Raw genomic sequence first — 17201 nt, 5'->3', positions numbered from 1 at the left:
CATTTACCACACAAGATGAATGTCGAAGGAGGTTGTTTGTTTGTTGCTGCTCTAGAAATGAGAGATCTGGGGCTAGAACCTCAGCTATCCAAACCTATATGAACTGGAACAACTCTGCTGATTAGTTTACAGATGGATCAGGTTGTACATTGCAATTCTGGCCCACTTTGTTTTTCTTCCAAATTTCTCATGAGAAGCCTTTCTGAGACAAGGCAGAAGATACAACTTCAGTAGATTGCTTCTTGCCGATTCCCTTTCTTTCTATTAGGATGTGAATTTTGTCACAGAGCTAAGCAGATGGGGAAAAAATGCAAGGAGGCCTATAGCATCGCAAATCTCAACTACCACAGAAAACCCCCCCCCAAAAAACTCCCAATACCGCCCCCCCCTTACTTCAGGTGCACTAAGAGACAAATTGGTCTATACTGAGCATCCTACAAGAAATACAACCACTCCCTAGACATCCTATAATTTCCAGGTCCTAATGAAAGGACCATTTCAGGAAACGAACAAGGGCAAATTACAGCACCAAAGAGCACGCGTGAACATTTGAAATGCGCTTGTCAGTAGATATGCTAGTACTTGACTTCCCGCAATGCTATGGAGAGCATCACTTTCATCTTTTCAGCTGAATTCATGCACTCATCACACTTCTAAACAGAAGAAACCCACAATAGCCAAGTGAGCAAGCAGAAGTTTGAGTTGAACAGACTATTTACTGGATTAACACACTCTCTACCCATTATTAGAAGAAAATATGTGAAGGATTTTTATTGGCAACACCAGGCTTTAAAGACATTGATTATTCAGCTTAATCACACAACTGAGTACATCTAATTTGCTTTTGCATTTGTCACGACTTTCTCTGCAACACTGAGGACAAAGCTTTTCTTTCGTTAAAAGAAAAGAAAAACCCCTCAGAATCTCAAGTAGTTACACTACTCTGAGCTAGCAAAGAGAAGGGGAAACTTAAAAGTATGGCTAGGTACACAACAGATACAGAAAAACTTAGTAACAGTATTAGAGTGGCCAACACTTATTCACATTTGACCTGCTATTCCTGGGAAAAACATAGGATTATATCCTCCTCCTCCTCCAAATCCCAATACACGTTATGCTTTCAACCCAGCTCTCTGAACGAGTCACTACAATCCCCAAAGCCAAAATTACCCAGATGGTCTGTCATTCTGATTATGAAAATTATAATTGCTGTTATTACAACAATAATCACAGCGACAACAACAATGAACTGAAAAAGGGTTTTTAAAGGCGGGGGGGATCAACTTGAAACTGTCATAAGTATCAGATGCTAAGCAGCAACTAGGCGATGAGTAAGAAGGATCTCAAAGAGGGCAAAGTAATCTTTGTAAAATTATAATGGTAACTTAAGAACTATTGTGGCTTTCTCAGGGTTTTTTTAGATTATTTTTTTAAAAATAGTCCCCCAAACATTAATAATGTTACATGTTTAAGGGTCTCCCCCCACCACTTATCCACCCTTCTGCTTCTCAGCAGAGATGCTTGAGGCCACCAAGTCAGACCAGGAACTCCTGACCCCTGAAGGGTTTGCTGTTTTGGAAACAGCAGTCAATAACTAGACTAGACCTTGAAGACCAGGCTGAAAAGAGATGATGGATATGAGGACTCTGAAAACACAACTTGGTTCTGAAACTCTTTTCTGCCCTGAGCAAACCATGTTCCAAGGATGCTCAAAACACTTTCCACATTAGCCTGCACTGAGAAGAACACAAGGGAAAAAAAAAAAAAATCTTTCAAAGGGGAAAAATATCAGAGGTCTTGATTTGGCAACTGTTAGAACAGATTAGCCTTCATCTTACAAACACATCCCAAGTAAAAACATCAGTTCAATAGGAAAAAACCACTCCAAAATAGTATTGTTTAGGAAAAACAGCAACTGAATGTTTTAAATTGTATTGTTTTCCAGAAAGCTTTGAAATGGAAGTAGTTTTGAAATGTTCACAATTCTCACCCTAACTCTTTTCAAGCTGCTTTACGGGAGTAATTGGGGAAAAAACACTCAGGTCTGCCTTGCATATGGCTAGATGTGTGCGAGACAACAGTACACGGGCAGCTATAGATATTGTGGCATTTTTTCCAGCCACACTGGCATGCTTTTCTGTAATCTTCCATCTGTTCCCAATAGGATTAGAGGAGACAAAACACTGCCTTCAACAAGCTATACTCTTTTGGATGTAGTTTGAGTTTAAAAAAAAGAAGAAAGAAAAAAAAAAATTTGGAAAACTGCTGTCAAGGAAAAAAAATGCCAGGGGTGGAGGGTGGAAAGGAAGGGGATTGCCAAGAGGGCTCCAGTTTCCAGAGAGCAGAGCATGAGTCAGCAGAGTCATTTTTTTGGTTTGGTGTTTTGTTTTTTTTTTTTTTAATATTACAGAGCACAGCGATGCCCTGAAGACCACAACAGATGAAACCTCTTTACTCCAAGGCTGTGTGTGTTTTATCAATCAGGCAGCAAGATCTCATTGCTTCCTGACAGAGAAACTCCCTGCAAAAACAGCTGTGAAGCTTTTTTTTTTAAAAAAAAAAAAAACAACAGAAAACCAAAAAAACTTGTTTCTTATTTATTTTTATAAAGAGAGCTTGGGCAATCTACATGCCCTTCCAGGGCTTGCCAGTATGAGCAACTTCTTCCATCTCCTTGTATCTGATTTGTCACCACAATATACGTGAACTTGCTTTTCTCTCCTACTGAACTTGCAGCTTTGTAGGATTTGGGAGTTCTCAAGGGCTCCTTTTATTTGCTTTTAAATCCTGCTGAAAACTTTTTCCTTTCAGAAAATATTCCCATCTCCTGGGGGCTGGCTATCATTAACATCTACCACAGCAGTCAGCCCCTTTTACTAGTGTTTACTCCACTTCATTGGCACTTACATGTCACCTTTGTGCCTACAATTGACCGACGCTGCACCTCTGCACGGAGGGCATATGCAAGCTGCACCGTACAAAGTCACATACCAACTCGGTCTTACCGTAGAGAGACACAAACAGACAAAACCCCAGAAGCAGTCATACATGTCTGCACACCTCCGTCTCACCGCTCAAGCCTTCTTTAGGGTCAGGCCCAGGTGCTCCAAGACCCCTTAGTCCCCCAAACACCTCCGAGCTCTCACGCAACCTACCAAAATTGCTTTTTTTTGCTTCCAGTAACATTACAATTTCCAGTCCTCTGTCATGTAACCTCCTGAGCAGCCTCGTTATACCACCCAAGTGCCCGATTAGGACATTTGCCACTTGGTTACCAGCATCCTGCTGTCAGACTAAAGACTCTGGCTAGCAAAACCCTGCCAGAAGGATGGCAGAAAAAAAGGTGCAATACCTGCATATCAACGGCTGAGCCCCAGCACGACAGAAGGAAAACCAACATTGTAAAATGATAAATACCTGTTACAAATTGCAGCTCCTAGAGTGTCCCAGTGATACCTGCGCAATTGCTAATGGCTGTGTCGCTGGGACAGTTATGTCCTCCCTCTGCTCCTGGGAACTGGCAGGATCCAAGGGTCAGGGTGCAGATCTCACGCTACATAAGAGCAGCTGCCTAATCGGGTGGTGGAGCAGAGATGTTGGGGAGAGCTGGGCCTAATGCAGCTGAATCAACTACCCATTTAGCAGCCAGGGCAGGTATCCTCAGCCAGATTCCTGCTCTTCACAGCTTTGGCCCAAAAGTGCAGAAGGACTTTTCCCAAGCTACCTCAGAGTCTCAGGAGTGTTGCGTTTGTTCCATCTGCCTCTCCAGGACTGTCCCAGGCCCGTACTTGCCTTCAGGGCTGGACCAGGGCAATCACAAACACATTGCCCACAGAGATGGACACTTTTTGGGCAGTCTGACTCAGAGCTTGGGTCACGGTGACCCTGAACTTTCTACATACTGCAGACAGTCTGCTGGTCCTTCACATCTCTGGAAGGGATAATTAGAGCTCTTCAAATGCAACCAGACTTTCATCAAAATGACCCCAAATTGTGACACTCTAGAAAATGCAAAAGGGGCTGTGTCTAGTCGGTAATTTCCCTAGACCACCAACAGAAGCTGCCAGCACTACCCATGCCGGGAGCACCTCTGAGCTGGTTTTTCCTAGGTGTCAGGAACAAGCTCATAACTTTTCAGTGTTGCAGGTCCCAGCTGCACAGGCAATGCACAAAGAAGAGCATGATCACGCTCGAGACTTGATAACACAGGCATGCTTTAGGAGAAGTGGCTTGTTTCCTTGACTCTTCTGCGTGAGCACATGGCTTTCTTGGGAGAGCCGGGCTTTTATTCTGAAGCAAGAGCTGTAACAGCTCATCCAGCCTGGGCTGCGCCGTGCATCTCACGAAGCATTCCTCCCCACGTCTGCGAAACATCAGACGCTTTCTGTTCAAGCACATGTGGGCTCTTGCCCAGCTCATCCTCTCCTCTCCCTTGTCTCTGAGTAGGGCCAAATACTTTTCCGCCCTATTTCCCCTGACTGAAATGAGTTTTGACCTCAGTGCTTTCAGACCCGGGGGCTTGAACGTGTGACCTCACCACTCATTTGTATGAAAGCAGGCTGTGATATCACAGACAGAGGAGCGAGGAGATCCAGCACTGACCCAAAACCTATAGGGGTCAGTGGGAAGGCGCTCAGGGATGTCATCAGGCTTTGCATATGGCCGTGGATGCTAAGTTCAGGGGCTAAAGCACTGAGCTCAAAAGAAGGCAGTGGAGGCATTCTGCTCTTGGCACTTGGCTGCTGGGTCCCTCTGTATTTCGCCGTACTGCTTCCATAAAACATCTCCATCATGATACAGGCCCCCGTAAAACATCTCCGGCATGATACAGGCCCCCTTGAAACCTTTGGATGGAGAGAGTTAAGAGTCATTAAAAAAAACAGCCCACTTTTCAGATATGAGAAGGCTGAAATGGAGCCTTCTCAAATGAGCTGTGCCACCGAAATTAGTTACCAAGTAGTTCTGAATTATGAATGTATCGGGGAAAGTCAAGGTCAATTTGCAAACAGACCGAATAGGAGGAAATCCGATGCATAAATAATCTGTCATGAACTATTCACCCGTTGCTATTCCTATTACATCCTCAATAAGCTAATAAGCAGTACTGTTGCTCAATGAAAGACTGACAGTATATTTGCCTTCTGTGGTGTGATGTGATCGTTCCTAATTGATTTTGGCCACTAACTTGTAGTGCGTGGTGGATATCTGGGAAGAGCAATAACTTTAACATGCAATCATCCTGGTCAGTGACCAAGACAAGCTATTCTCCAACAATCACTGGATACCTTCCTGCGTGCAGCTTCAGTGCTCCAGCTTAGCTCATAATTTGGGTGTCTTTCCTTTGCAGCCCTGAAGCACCTGCTTTCTGGAAACTAGGCCCCTCACTCCTGGCCGTTTAACCTTGTATTTCAGGACTTTGGTCATTTATGATGAATTTTTGCATGTTTTTCTTTGGAAAAGCTAAACTCTTCTGTTAAAAGGACTAGAAAATCTCTGTAAAATAGTACCTATTTGACAGACTTTGGAGATATGTAGGGACACAGCTGAGCTGCTGTGAACATTGGTGTGGCTGACACAGTACAAAAATAGCTTGAACTCTCGCAGAAAGATAGCCCTCTTCTCTGGTACTGTGTTTCATTAGTATTTCCACCCCCATTACAGCCCAAAACCTCTCCGTCATCATCAAATACTCTTTTATCTGGCCAGATCTCCTTTCAAGATCTACTGCTTGCCTTCTTGGACTTTCAGACTGAGATTGGTCACAAGAGATGTTTCATTTATCGCTCTAAAACCAGCCACCCTCAGTTCATGGCATAGGTTCATCTGCCACCAGATTTTAGGACTTCTCAGGAAAAGTTTCCCACCAGGATCTTGGACCAGAGTTTAAACTGTTGCAGTTAAGAACAAGGGTAGGTAACTTCACCTAGCTTGAATGGATTTTTGTTTTGTAAATCAAAAGTAAGTACTGACCGGGCACGGATTTAAATAAACCCAAAACTTCTTTACCAGAATGGGAGCTTCCAGCCAAGAGGTGGATTGATTTATAAACCACTGCAGGTTCACACACCCACTCCTGGGAAGTCTCTTCCATCCCGTAGCCGTGCATGAAAAGGCATCAGTGCCTTTAGCTTCTCACCGCCTTCCTTTTAGCAGAGGTTGCTTGCCGATTCCCAAAAGCATTTCAGTGCAAGCATGGCCCTTTAGCTTAAGCACTTTAAATAGACTTCACTAACACATATGGCTTTGACTGAGAAGGACCAAGGGCAATCTGTGCTGGAAAAGGGGAGGATTATCTTTAGGAGGCGGTCATGGCAAGCTGCTGGAGCAGGCCAGCATTGCAAGGTCTTCAGCTAGAAAAGAGCGTATGAATAGACCCTAATGGCAGCTAAAGATATGGCATAGGGTAGAAAGAGCTCTTTTCGAGGTCACATCAAAGGCCCATCAAACCTAGTATGCTGACCATAGCTGGGGAGCTAGGACAAGAAGAGGGGAGCCTGCAGGGATCCTTCCCTTCGCATGTCCTCCTCCTTGCAGCCACCAGTGGGTCAGGGACTGCCAGCGGCCATGGATGGTCTCCTCCTCCCTGAACATGACCTGCACGGTGCTGAATCCCCTTACATTTTCAGTCCCTGACGAGGAGTTTCTATGTTGTATTCTCCATGCCAGGTGTGATTGAAAGCCCTCTCTCATACCCCTTCAAGGCACTCATTCCTTTGCCTTTTTTCCTCCTCCGTGTCTTTCCACTATATCCTTCGTGAGACAAGATGGATAGGACTGCACACAGAATCCCTACATCAGGGATTTATATAATCATAAGAGTGTTTTCTGTGCTGTTTGCTATTTGTCTGTGATAAGTCCTACCTATTGGTCTCTAGTGAACACTAAGCTGATGTTTGTACAGGCCAAACCATAGTAAACTTTCTGGAGCAGTGATAATGGGTGCGCTTGTGGTTGGGGTCCCTTTCTCCTGCATGCTTTACCTTGCATTTGGCAAAATCAAATCTCATTTGCCATTTTACTGAATATCCCCACCGCACCGGGAGATCCTTCTGCCTCTCTTTGCAGTCAGCTTTAGTTCTAAGTAATTATGTATTATCAGCAAACACGATCACTCTCCCTGCCACACTCCTGAGTGTTTGTAAAACACTTCACTGTAAAATCTGAAGATTTTGTCCTGTCCTTTGTTCGCTATTATTACAAGTTTGTAATTCATGAAAAGTCTTTCCCTCCTGGTGAGGGGTCTTGTTAAAAGCCTTCTGACTCTGCCAGCCAGTTCAGCCTTAGCTAAGGGTTGTTTGACACTTCAAATAGCTGTAATAGATTTGTGAAGTGTGGTTTCTCCCTACAAATGCCTAACTTCTCCCCAATCTATCCATTTTATCCAAGTGCCTACTAATTCTAAAATTTCTGCCAGTTTGTCTGACATAGAAGTCAGGCTTCCTCATGTATGGGTCCCGGGAGATGTTTTAAGAACTGGTGACATATTTACCATGCTCCAAACTTCAGACACAGAGACTGATTTAAGCAAGAGGCTTCAGACTACAGCAAGTGGTGCTGTAGTTTCCTATCTAAGCAACAGCAGAGCTTCTGGGAGAACAGCATCTCATTCTAGCAATTTATTGCTGTTCGTTCTCTCAGCTTGGTCTGATCAAGTTATCATGGGTTAACGAGCCATCACCCACCAGGCAAGCTGACTGCATTCACGTCCCATTACAAAGACAGGGGATTTTAAGCTATTACGTTTTACTTCACAACAGAATTAGATGAAGAAGACACATTTATTCCAGCTTTTCTGACAGGCAGTAACTAATTAGGTAGGACAATTTCACTGCTTGCAATTGTAAATCACTGCCCTTGGCACATACGATGTTCATATTCAAACTAGCTGGAAACTGCCCCAAAATATCCACCAGTTCTATCAGCCACCAAAAGACTTTTGGCCTAAGGACAGGACAGGCACAGGGTGCAGGCGTTTTCCGAGGATGGGGGAGCTCTGCACAAACCCTTGTCTTTGCTGTAGAGCCTGGATTTCAGGCTTACAACCCCAGTCACTCCAAGAAAATTGTGCCGTGGTAGGATAAGCTGGGACTGAGGCTTCAGGGGTGAGAGGTTAAACAACTCTTGAGCTACACGCTGAAAATACATGAAGAGAACTGTTGCCAGGTTAACTCCTAGAAAAATCAGCCTCAGCCCAAAGGGCAGATAATAAATCGGTGTATAAGCTAAACAAAGTGCTGACACAGCCTTTGCTGGAGCAGCACTCCCAGCGCCGCTGTAATACGGGGCCAGGATGAAATTCCACTGTGATTGACACTCTGCCATCACATCATTTGTTACCGATCCCATTTTTCCTCCCTTCCTCTGCTTTTCACTTCAAGGGACAGGACCTGCAGCAGCACAGCCTGCAGAGCCCTCCTTCGATCTGTTTTCCATTTGAGCATCCTCCTCTGAGGATTGACTCATGCTTCTTGACATAAAGCACCGCCTCTTTGGGCTCTTACAAGGAAATAGCATGAGAGAATTGTCTAATTCAGACTTTTTGGCAGACTTCATATACTATGCATTATAGTGTACATTTCTAGCCAACGTCTTTGCCCTTTTGTGGTCATTTCAGAGCAAACTGAGCTGCCTCCCTCAACGTCTTGGGTACTTTTGCAAACTTGCAGTGCCTCGGACCAAACAGAGGTTTGGAGTAAATCAAACTTTGGTGGAATTATTTTAACATATGAACAATAAACACTCCTCTTCTATTTCTGCTTTGCTACTAATTCACATCCCAGTTACTCCAGGATTTTGCTACAGGGAAATACATTTCAGCATCAGATACGACAAATGAGATGCACAAATACTATCATGGCTATTGCCTGTATTTATGGGAGCCCTGTATCTGTCCCACGCTCAGGTCTTTAAAACTGGAGCTGTAAAAAAATGTCTGTAGTGAAACATGAAACCAAATGAGACTGACCTGGACTGGGATTTGGTTATACATGGGAAAGTCAGGCTAAGTTCACCTAGAGAGTTGTGAAGGTTCATGAACCTTGTGAGTGAGCAAAGATCCAGTTCGGAACAAGCCTAGCCAAATGTTTTCCAGCACTTTTAAACAACTATGTATTTGGGAACAGAGAGATCCTGTAAAATAAATAGTTTTGATAGGAAATCCGTTGGAGAGAGACCTGGTGGCTTCAACAATGTTTAGCATTAATGTGTTGAATGAATTGAAAGTTCAAGCTCACATAGAGGCTGAGAAGTGTTCAACGAGTAGGGCTGAACCACAAACCCCTTGCTCCTGGGGCTCCAATTATAAACGTGTCATTTGCAGCTCTAGAGTTAAGGAGATTTGTATTTTGCTTTATTGGATATCTGCAGTATGTCTGAAATATGGATGTCTCTAGCTGGCTGAGACCTTCACATACTGAAAGCATCTCCTCCTTTTCTCCTGAAAAGCCTCTCAGGAAAATTTTTTTACTGTAAACTACCAATCTGCTATTTATCCACCTCCTTTTGGCCATGCTCAGCAAAATACTTCACAAACATGGATGCAAGCTAACTGAAGGTTCAGTAAGCACTATTGTTAACAGAGAAGGTAGTCTTCTGAAAATCCCAAATACGTCTGTGGAACAGATCCTTAGAGACAGGTCCTCTGATTATCAGTATTACGTTACTCTAAAATAAAATCTGGGAATTCACCAACGTAACAGAGTTTCCCTGAGGCAAAGAAATATGCCAGCAACTTGACAGCAGCTGGGGATTTTGCTTTGGGTCACAACTCCAGCTTTTTTTCCCAGATTTGGCCAGAGGAAATGGAAAAAGATTTACAGTACAGCTAAAGACCAGCCACCAAATCTCTTGACTTATAGTCTGGAATCTAACCTTTAAATTAGAAAGGAACCGAAGCCATGGCTTCAGACTTTCATTACCAGGTTCCTAGAGCTGGGGGAAAAAATACGATAATGTTTTTAAATGCCGGATAGCTAATCCACGGTCTTACTAACATGCTGCCATGTGGCAGACAAGCTGGTCTCAACATGACTTTTGTGCCTTACTCTGTGGGTCTGGGCAGCAATGGTGATGCACAAAACCATTTATATTCTGCCCTGAGCTCCAAACAGGAGGCACGTTGGTGGTCTTGGCCTCATGACCATGCGGTACTGTCAGCAGAAGAGGAAAGTGGGTGTCAGGGGACTGAGCTATTTTGGTGATGAACCTACCCTTGATACATCTGGTTCACGCCCCACCTGACTCCAGAAGCGAACAGAGACAGGCAGGGCAGAGCAGCAGCTTCAAAAAAGAAAGGAGGAAAAATTCACAGCCAGATTTTTTTTTTCTCAACAGTAAGCCTAGAAATTAGCCTTGCTTTCCCCTAAGAAAACTCCCCAATCATACGGTGATAGGCAAAGGATTAAGAATTAAGAGACAGAACGGTGGTGTGAATGCCATAAACATCACTTCCCTGTGTGCTCTGTTGCCAGAGCACACATAATAAAGCTTAATTTCCTGGTGCCGTGCCCTGACTGTAATACACTGCCCAGATCTTCCTCCTGCTCTCAGCTGAGAGCCAAGTCATTCTATAGGATTATTTTGTTAAGCAAAGCTATTTGATCTGAAGAGATTTAGCACCAGATTATGGCCACAGCTTTTTCCGGATCAGCGGCTGCAGAGGAAGAGGGCAGGAGTTGTCTGGTGATTTGAGTCGGAGCCTGGAGCTTGGGAGACCCAGGTTCAGTCCTTACAGCAAGTTCCCCATATGTCTGGAGATAAGATACCTTCTACTGCTGTTTCCACACTGAAATATAGGGTTTGAGGAAGGTGATTATGTTGAAGACAGTAAGATGCTCACCTATTACGACAGGGATGGACAAAAGCTTTGATACCAACGTACCCAAACCTTCTGGAAGCCAGAAGCCACATGCCTTTACAAGACTCTTGAACTCCCTTCCCCCAGCCCAGTGCCCCATCTCATGGCCCAGCACCTCCACCCTGAAATCAGCTCTAGTGCTGTACGGGCCAGCAGAGAGAACCAGGCCCATGCCAGGCTTCAAAATGAACTGCGGTTTCTTTACTGCCTGGTTGGAGGTGCCCATGCCACCGATATGGCCTCACTCCGCACCTCTCCTCTGTCATGGGGCTGACACCTTCCTTGTCCTAGTGCACCAGAAAAAAAGCAGGTTTTAATAGAGCTTTTAGGGAAGGTGATTTAAGGAGAATTCCTGTTTTCATTGCTGTCTTTTGTTTCATGAATTGTTTAATGAAAATGAATTCTCACCTGGACTTCTTAAATTGCAAATAGCTCTTTTTTTTTGCACATAAATATTCACTTTACATACAAAGAAGTCTAACTTGAATAGGGAGTGGGAATAGTCTTACCAATTTCATAGTGCCAGCTTTCCAAATCAGCCATTTCCAGCCCAGGTGGTTTACGAAAACTTCTTTGGACTCTAACACTGTTGGAAAGTGTTACCTGAATATTTCTAGTGAAACACAGGTAAGAACACCTCTCTAAAAGGTGTACAAAAGTGACTGTACAGATGGGTGCCAGAGCTTTCTGGAGATATGCATAGACAGACTCTGCTTCTAAAAGCACTCTGTGCCAACCCCCTGCTTATAAGAAATGACTGTTGTTACCATATCCTCCCCCAGAAATGCCCTTCTGCCACACCGGAAGCTCTAGAGGGAAGAACGTCTGTCTCAGGGCTCTCAGTTGGGTTGACATCAACATAACGATCATTGGTACCATCATGAAGAAGTCTTTCTGTAGTAAGTACAAATTATTTTATAGAGGGAAGATCTTTTCAGAATTTCAGATTATCTCCACGCTGGGGGAAATGAAAGGTACCACACATCCCTTCCACCCCACGGGCTGAAATCACACCTGGAGTCCCCATCCCATCCCATCCCATCCACCTCCATTTCCCCAGCCTGTCTTTATTTCATCCACCAAAACCATGACTTTTCAAATTTTATGCACCTGGAGCAAGCTGTGACTCAAAGAACAGCAACAGAAACCATTATCATAACTCCCATAACCCAAAGCAGCCATCACGGGATGCTCTGAATCTCTTCCAACTTCATAAAACAATGGCAAAACCTCCTTTGATTGCTATGGGAGCAGGTTTTAGCTCTTTCTGAACCAATTAAATACTTCTTTCTCCAGGGCCATGCCTTAGGGTTAATTCTATGTAAAATACTGACAAAGCCATATCCCTTTGAGAGCAAGGATCTAGTAGGTAAGCGGTTCCCAAATCTGTTTTAATTTTTGTGTCTGTGGAACTACTAAGCAGCAACAGAGCCCACCACATACCAGGGTACACATCTAACATGCCAAGCCCTGTGGCAGTGGGACGTAAAGCTTCATGTCAGCTGGTGGGGGGCCTCTTTGAATATCCAGCTTGGTGCAACCCATGGACCAGCTCTGGGACAGTCAGCCTGCAGGATTTTGTGGGCCTTAGTTTAGAAACCACAGGACTACATCATAAAAATAACATAGCAACATTACTTAGACTGGAGAAGAAAAAAAAAGTCAATTTAAATAAAACATCATGGAATATAACTATAATTACAATATTACCAACTGTGTCTCCACTTACACAGCCCTACCGGTTACTGGAAATACTGATCAACTTAAAAATCTGAAAAAACTACTCCTAGAATTGGATATACTACTGCATCTTTCTTCCCAGCTCCATGATGAATCCCTGGACGGCTAAACAAGAAATGAGTATTGGACACTGTACACATGCTATAGGTATGAATTACTAGTGGTCAGAAGCAAAATGATGGTAAGCAATGGAAATGATTTTAGCCTTGGTTAAAGGCACCCTATTCATTTGATGGACTTGCTAATAGCTTGTGCCAATTGATTACATTTTTACTGTTAATTCAATTAGCTCTTTATATTCCACTTACAGATTAACTTCACTGATGTAAGGATGACCCCAGGTCTTCAGCTTCCCTACTGCAAGAACAAAGCTGAAGTGAAATGCAGGCTGGCCAGGGCGATAGTTGTAAGGTTTGACAATTTGAGAAACACAGCACAGAGAAACATGGTCACAGAGATACTGAAGAACAAGTTCCAAAATATTGTTACTGAGACATGTAAGAAGGCATAGACTAGTGATCCTGAGCCTCCACCGGCCCTTGGGAAAAGGTGGTACTGAAAAGACGGTGTGCAGGAACCATCACGGCATCCTTTTCCATGCACTCAGCTGCAGAAGTCGTGACCTCTTAGACTACAAGCAATGTCACAAGGATTGTGGGCATCATGTTGCTTAAAAGCTCAATGCTGAAGACTCTAGCTGAGGCAATGTATTACCTTTCTCAGAGGAAATGAGTACAAATTTGGCTAGGGACATAAATAAATATGAGATCATTTTCTTAGTGCTGACTTATGTGATGAATGATTTGTGTTTAACTGTTTTCGCCGTATGTTGTTCAAATCCTGGAGGTAGTGTCCTCCTCCTGAAATCAACAGGAGCTGCAGATGCTCTTCACCTCAAAAAAACAGGTTTCTCAGAGCCAAAATAAGCACCAGGCACTTTTTAACTCTCTCTTCCAGGATTTTGTATTTGGAGCATTTGTTACCAAAAAAATCAAACTAATCGTTGTTAAAGCCATGAGACAAATCATGATTTATCTTTTTCACATTTCCATCTCGGCCATTTTTTACGTTTATCTCATTCTAAAATGCTCACCAAGTCTAAGCGTTTTGCATCAGATTTTGTTTCGTGCATGTATATATTGAAAGAAACCTTTAAAAGTAACACTTTGTAGAAGAACTATCAGTGTGATTTCCAGCTGTTTGAGATTCTGATTATTCAAAATTTTATCACAATTCCCATATCCCAATATTCAGCCTCACGTGTGGAGTTATGACTGAAAGGATCTGACTTTAGTGGCATGATTATGCACGCAGCATTAATAAAATGTGGAACATGGATATATATAGTGCTATAAAACAGAGTTTGCGCTGGTACCCAATTAAGCACTCCAAGTACAAAGTTTGGGTTTCTACCATCAAAGTACTGTGTGAACAATAGGAGTCCACACTGAAATAGCTGCATGTTTGTATTGTCAGATGGAGGGAAGATGTGGATGGCCTGGGCGGAGGCTGAAAGGAGAGAAGCTCTGAGCTCCTAGAGATTTGCTTTTGTCAGAGGAAGCATGGAGTTTAGCATAAATCTGTGAAGCATCCTTCACGCAACTTAAGACACATTACAAACAACCTTTTGAGCTACGGACAACGTCACAAGCCATGAAGGGAAAATTTCCAGGTCAAAAAACTATAGGTTTTGACTGCCATGCAAATAGCTGCAGTAGTGTTATAAACTAGATGAAATGTGTGCTGCTTTAAAAGCTGTGGGCTTCTATGTTCTCAAGGTGAGATAGACCATGTAATCAACCCCTGCAATAGTATCTTGGGTTTTCGAGTGTTTTACTTAAAGCTTCAGTTCATCAAGTCATGTACCAAAGACCTATGGAAGGCAGAGTGGGGCATTTAAAGCTCCTTCATGCTGCCAGACAGCTCCTGTGGCCCTGGCCAGGGATGTTCTCACGGGGATGCTACCTGCCTTGGATCCTGTGCACCAGCAGCTTAAAAAGAACAGCTTCCACTGTTGATCCAGGTCTTGGTCAAATCTGCTTCCCATCCCAGTCGCTGAATTTCTAAGAATAATCTACATATACTCTGACAGCAGCTAAGGGAATCACAGACTATTCCTGCATTCATCTGTGGTGTTTGTTCCACCAGCCTTTGAGAATCGATGTCCCCAGAGAAAACTTGGGTAAAACAGGCCAAGCAGAACATCATACCTTGTTATCCCATGGCGCTCTCCTGAGATTATCCTGTTCTGCTTCGTGTCTCTTTAGTCCTGACTGCAGCCAACTTGACTAAACCACGAAGAGCTGTGAGCTGTCTCTGCTAGTATTGTAGGGCCATTGGACTCTGGAGCGTAATGTGTTTCTCCATGCAGACAGACTTGGGAAGAAAAACAGAGCTAGCAATGGTTACCCCCCATTCTCGTAACATCCATCTATACTCAGGTCTTTAAAAAAAGAATGTTGTTGCTACAAGCACCTTGCTGACACTAAATCCTTTCTCATACATCCTTTTAATGCTAGTGCCCTACAGGCAATGCCGAATGGAAAGAGTAAGGTTTCAGGCTCTGTACTAAGGAATTCCTGTTTTCAAAAGGCCAGACACAACAGCTGGGAAATTTTTGGTTATTGCTGCTTTGTGTCAGCTCTTACCCATTCCTGGAGGGGGGTGTAATTTCTGAAGCCTAACAGCATTTGAACCAGGCTGAGCAATCTTTGAATTATTTTTTGGCTGACATTTCACAGAGGTGGGAGTGTGTGTACTAACACATAGCTATATGTGTGTTTTATATCTGTATATATACACACATCTTGGGGGAAGAAAGGCGGGTAACTCAGCATGTCTAGCCTTTGAAATGCTGATTCAGGAGACTGGAAGCTGCCCCCAACTTGCTGCTCTACCAGACCCTGCCTAGCTTTCAGCCAAGATGAGTCTAGGGGTGCCTGAGATATCTGTTTAGGGTGAGAGTCCAGCCTGAAAAGCAGCGGCTGCTAGCAGCACTGCTGGGCTGTAATTATTAACAGATTTGTTTTTGTGGTATTCATATTCCCAATGCTTCCCCTGCCTTACCCCCTCCCAGGGACCTGTCTCCTCCTCCTCACATATATGCCGAGCCCCTGCGGGGACACACATTTCCATGGGCAGCAGCAGTGGAGAAATGCATAGTGCCAGCTCAGTTGTCTCCTGGAAGTGGCCCCTTGCTCTCTCCAGCACTGCATTTCCATTACAGCATGAGGGGGCTTTTCTATCCTCTCACAGGTGCCTTTGCCCTTGGACCCTGCCAGGAGCAACAAAAAGGTGTCATTTTTGCTGGCGTCTACAGTGGTAGTGTGGCTGCCCACACACATACACACATGCCCACAATCATTGCTTTCCCCAGACTCTTTTTTGAGACTCACATGTGCACAGAAGAGGGGGGAATCTCCTCATTTCCAGGAAAGGCAAACAAAGCTGTCTGAGCATTTAGCCCCCAGAACTTCTGGACAGGAGGCGAGACCTTCAACAAGTAGGACAGTGCAGTACTGGAGATTTGAGACTAACAAGGCCGAGCTCTGAGTGTTTGATCAGTCCTTCGCTGCCTTCCTATACATATATGCTCTTAGGGACTTTGTCCTGGGCTTGCCATCCCAAGTGTGCTCTGCCACGGGCAGGGAGTATCCAGCTGCACAAACAGCATCAAGACATGGAACAGGGGAACAGACCCTCTAGCCCTTAAGACTCAACTCCTGATAAAAAGTCAGAGGCATTTCAAAGCCACGACCATCTTTTCTAGCAAAGACTCTATGCCCCGAATATTTTGCTTTCACAAGTTCTTTGGGCCTGAGCCCAAGGAGGAATATCTTCTCCTCTTCCTCCCACCCGCCTGGACCAACAAATGCAGGCGGTGGGGGCATTTCTCAGCGCTTGCCTGCGGGATCTTGAAGGGGCTCTGCAGCAAGTCACTGTCGCTGGGTCTGCTGGTCTGCCTGTCTGTCTGCCTCTCTCATGTGGGGATCAGGACTCTGCTGAGAAAAAGCAGATAGGGTTTCACACAATCCAAAGCACATGTACAGTAACTAAAGCTGCGTAAGCACTTTTCTTTCCTAGGGAAATTTTCCAATGTATGTTTCAAAAGAATGTGAAAATATGCCCCCTTTCTTCTTGCCTGCTTCCTATAAATCCAGCCTGATGCAGACGATCCCCTCGGACGCTCTTCTCCGAGAGGGATTTAAGGCTTGGGAAGGGGCAGGGATGACAACGCTGGGAGTTCACGCCCTGAGCAGCCAGTGCAGAGCAGGCCCTTAGAAAAGGACTTATCAGTCATGGAAACCACTTAAGGTTAATCATACATTATTGCCACGAGAAAACATGCTCAAGCACTCAAGTCCAGTGAAAATGGATGTGTTTGGGGTTATCTTCCTCTGTTTAAGCATCGTCAGATGTTTGCATCCTCCACAAGCAACTCGGCATTTTGGGCATCCTCTCCTCCTCCAGGAATGTCCCTGCAAAAGGAAACTTCTCCATGGGAAGCAGTTTGTCTAAAAGTCTTTTTACACGGGGGAGGAGAAAAGAAAAGCCTTGACCAAACATTTCTGACCAGCTGCTTTGTGCGTGATGACCGGCTGCTGCA

General features: G+C 44.3%; 1 long non-coding RNA gene across 2 annotated transcripts in view; it reads left to right on the top strand.

Moving 5' to 3' along the window:
* LOC140657280 (uncharacterized) overlaps positions 1–13397 on the top strand; it is a 38092-nt gene extending 24695 nt beyond the window's left edge. The window contains exons 4-6 of one of the 2 annotated variants that reach the window (XR_012044272.1): positions 11638–11754; positions 12589–12742; positions 12906–13397. This is a non-coding gene — a long non-coding RNA (uncharacterized lncRNA). The remainder of the gene's footprint in view (positions 1–11637; positions 11755–12588; positions 12743–12905) is intronic. The other variant, XR_012044271.1, reaches the window with a different exon arrangement.
* Positions 13398–17201: the final 3804 nt, after the last annotated feature.

Source organism: Ciconia boyciana, chromosome 10 (assembly GCF_034638445.1).
Source record: "Ciconia boyciana chromosome 10, ASM3463844v1, whole genome shotgun sequence".
Lineage (NCBI taxonomy): Eukaryota > Metazoa > Chordata > Aves > Ciconiiformes > Ciconiidae > Ciconia > Ciconia boyciana.
Note: the sequence above shows the minus strand (reverse complement) of the source record. Positions and strands in the feature narration are given on the sequence as shown.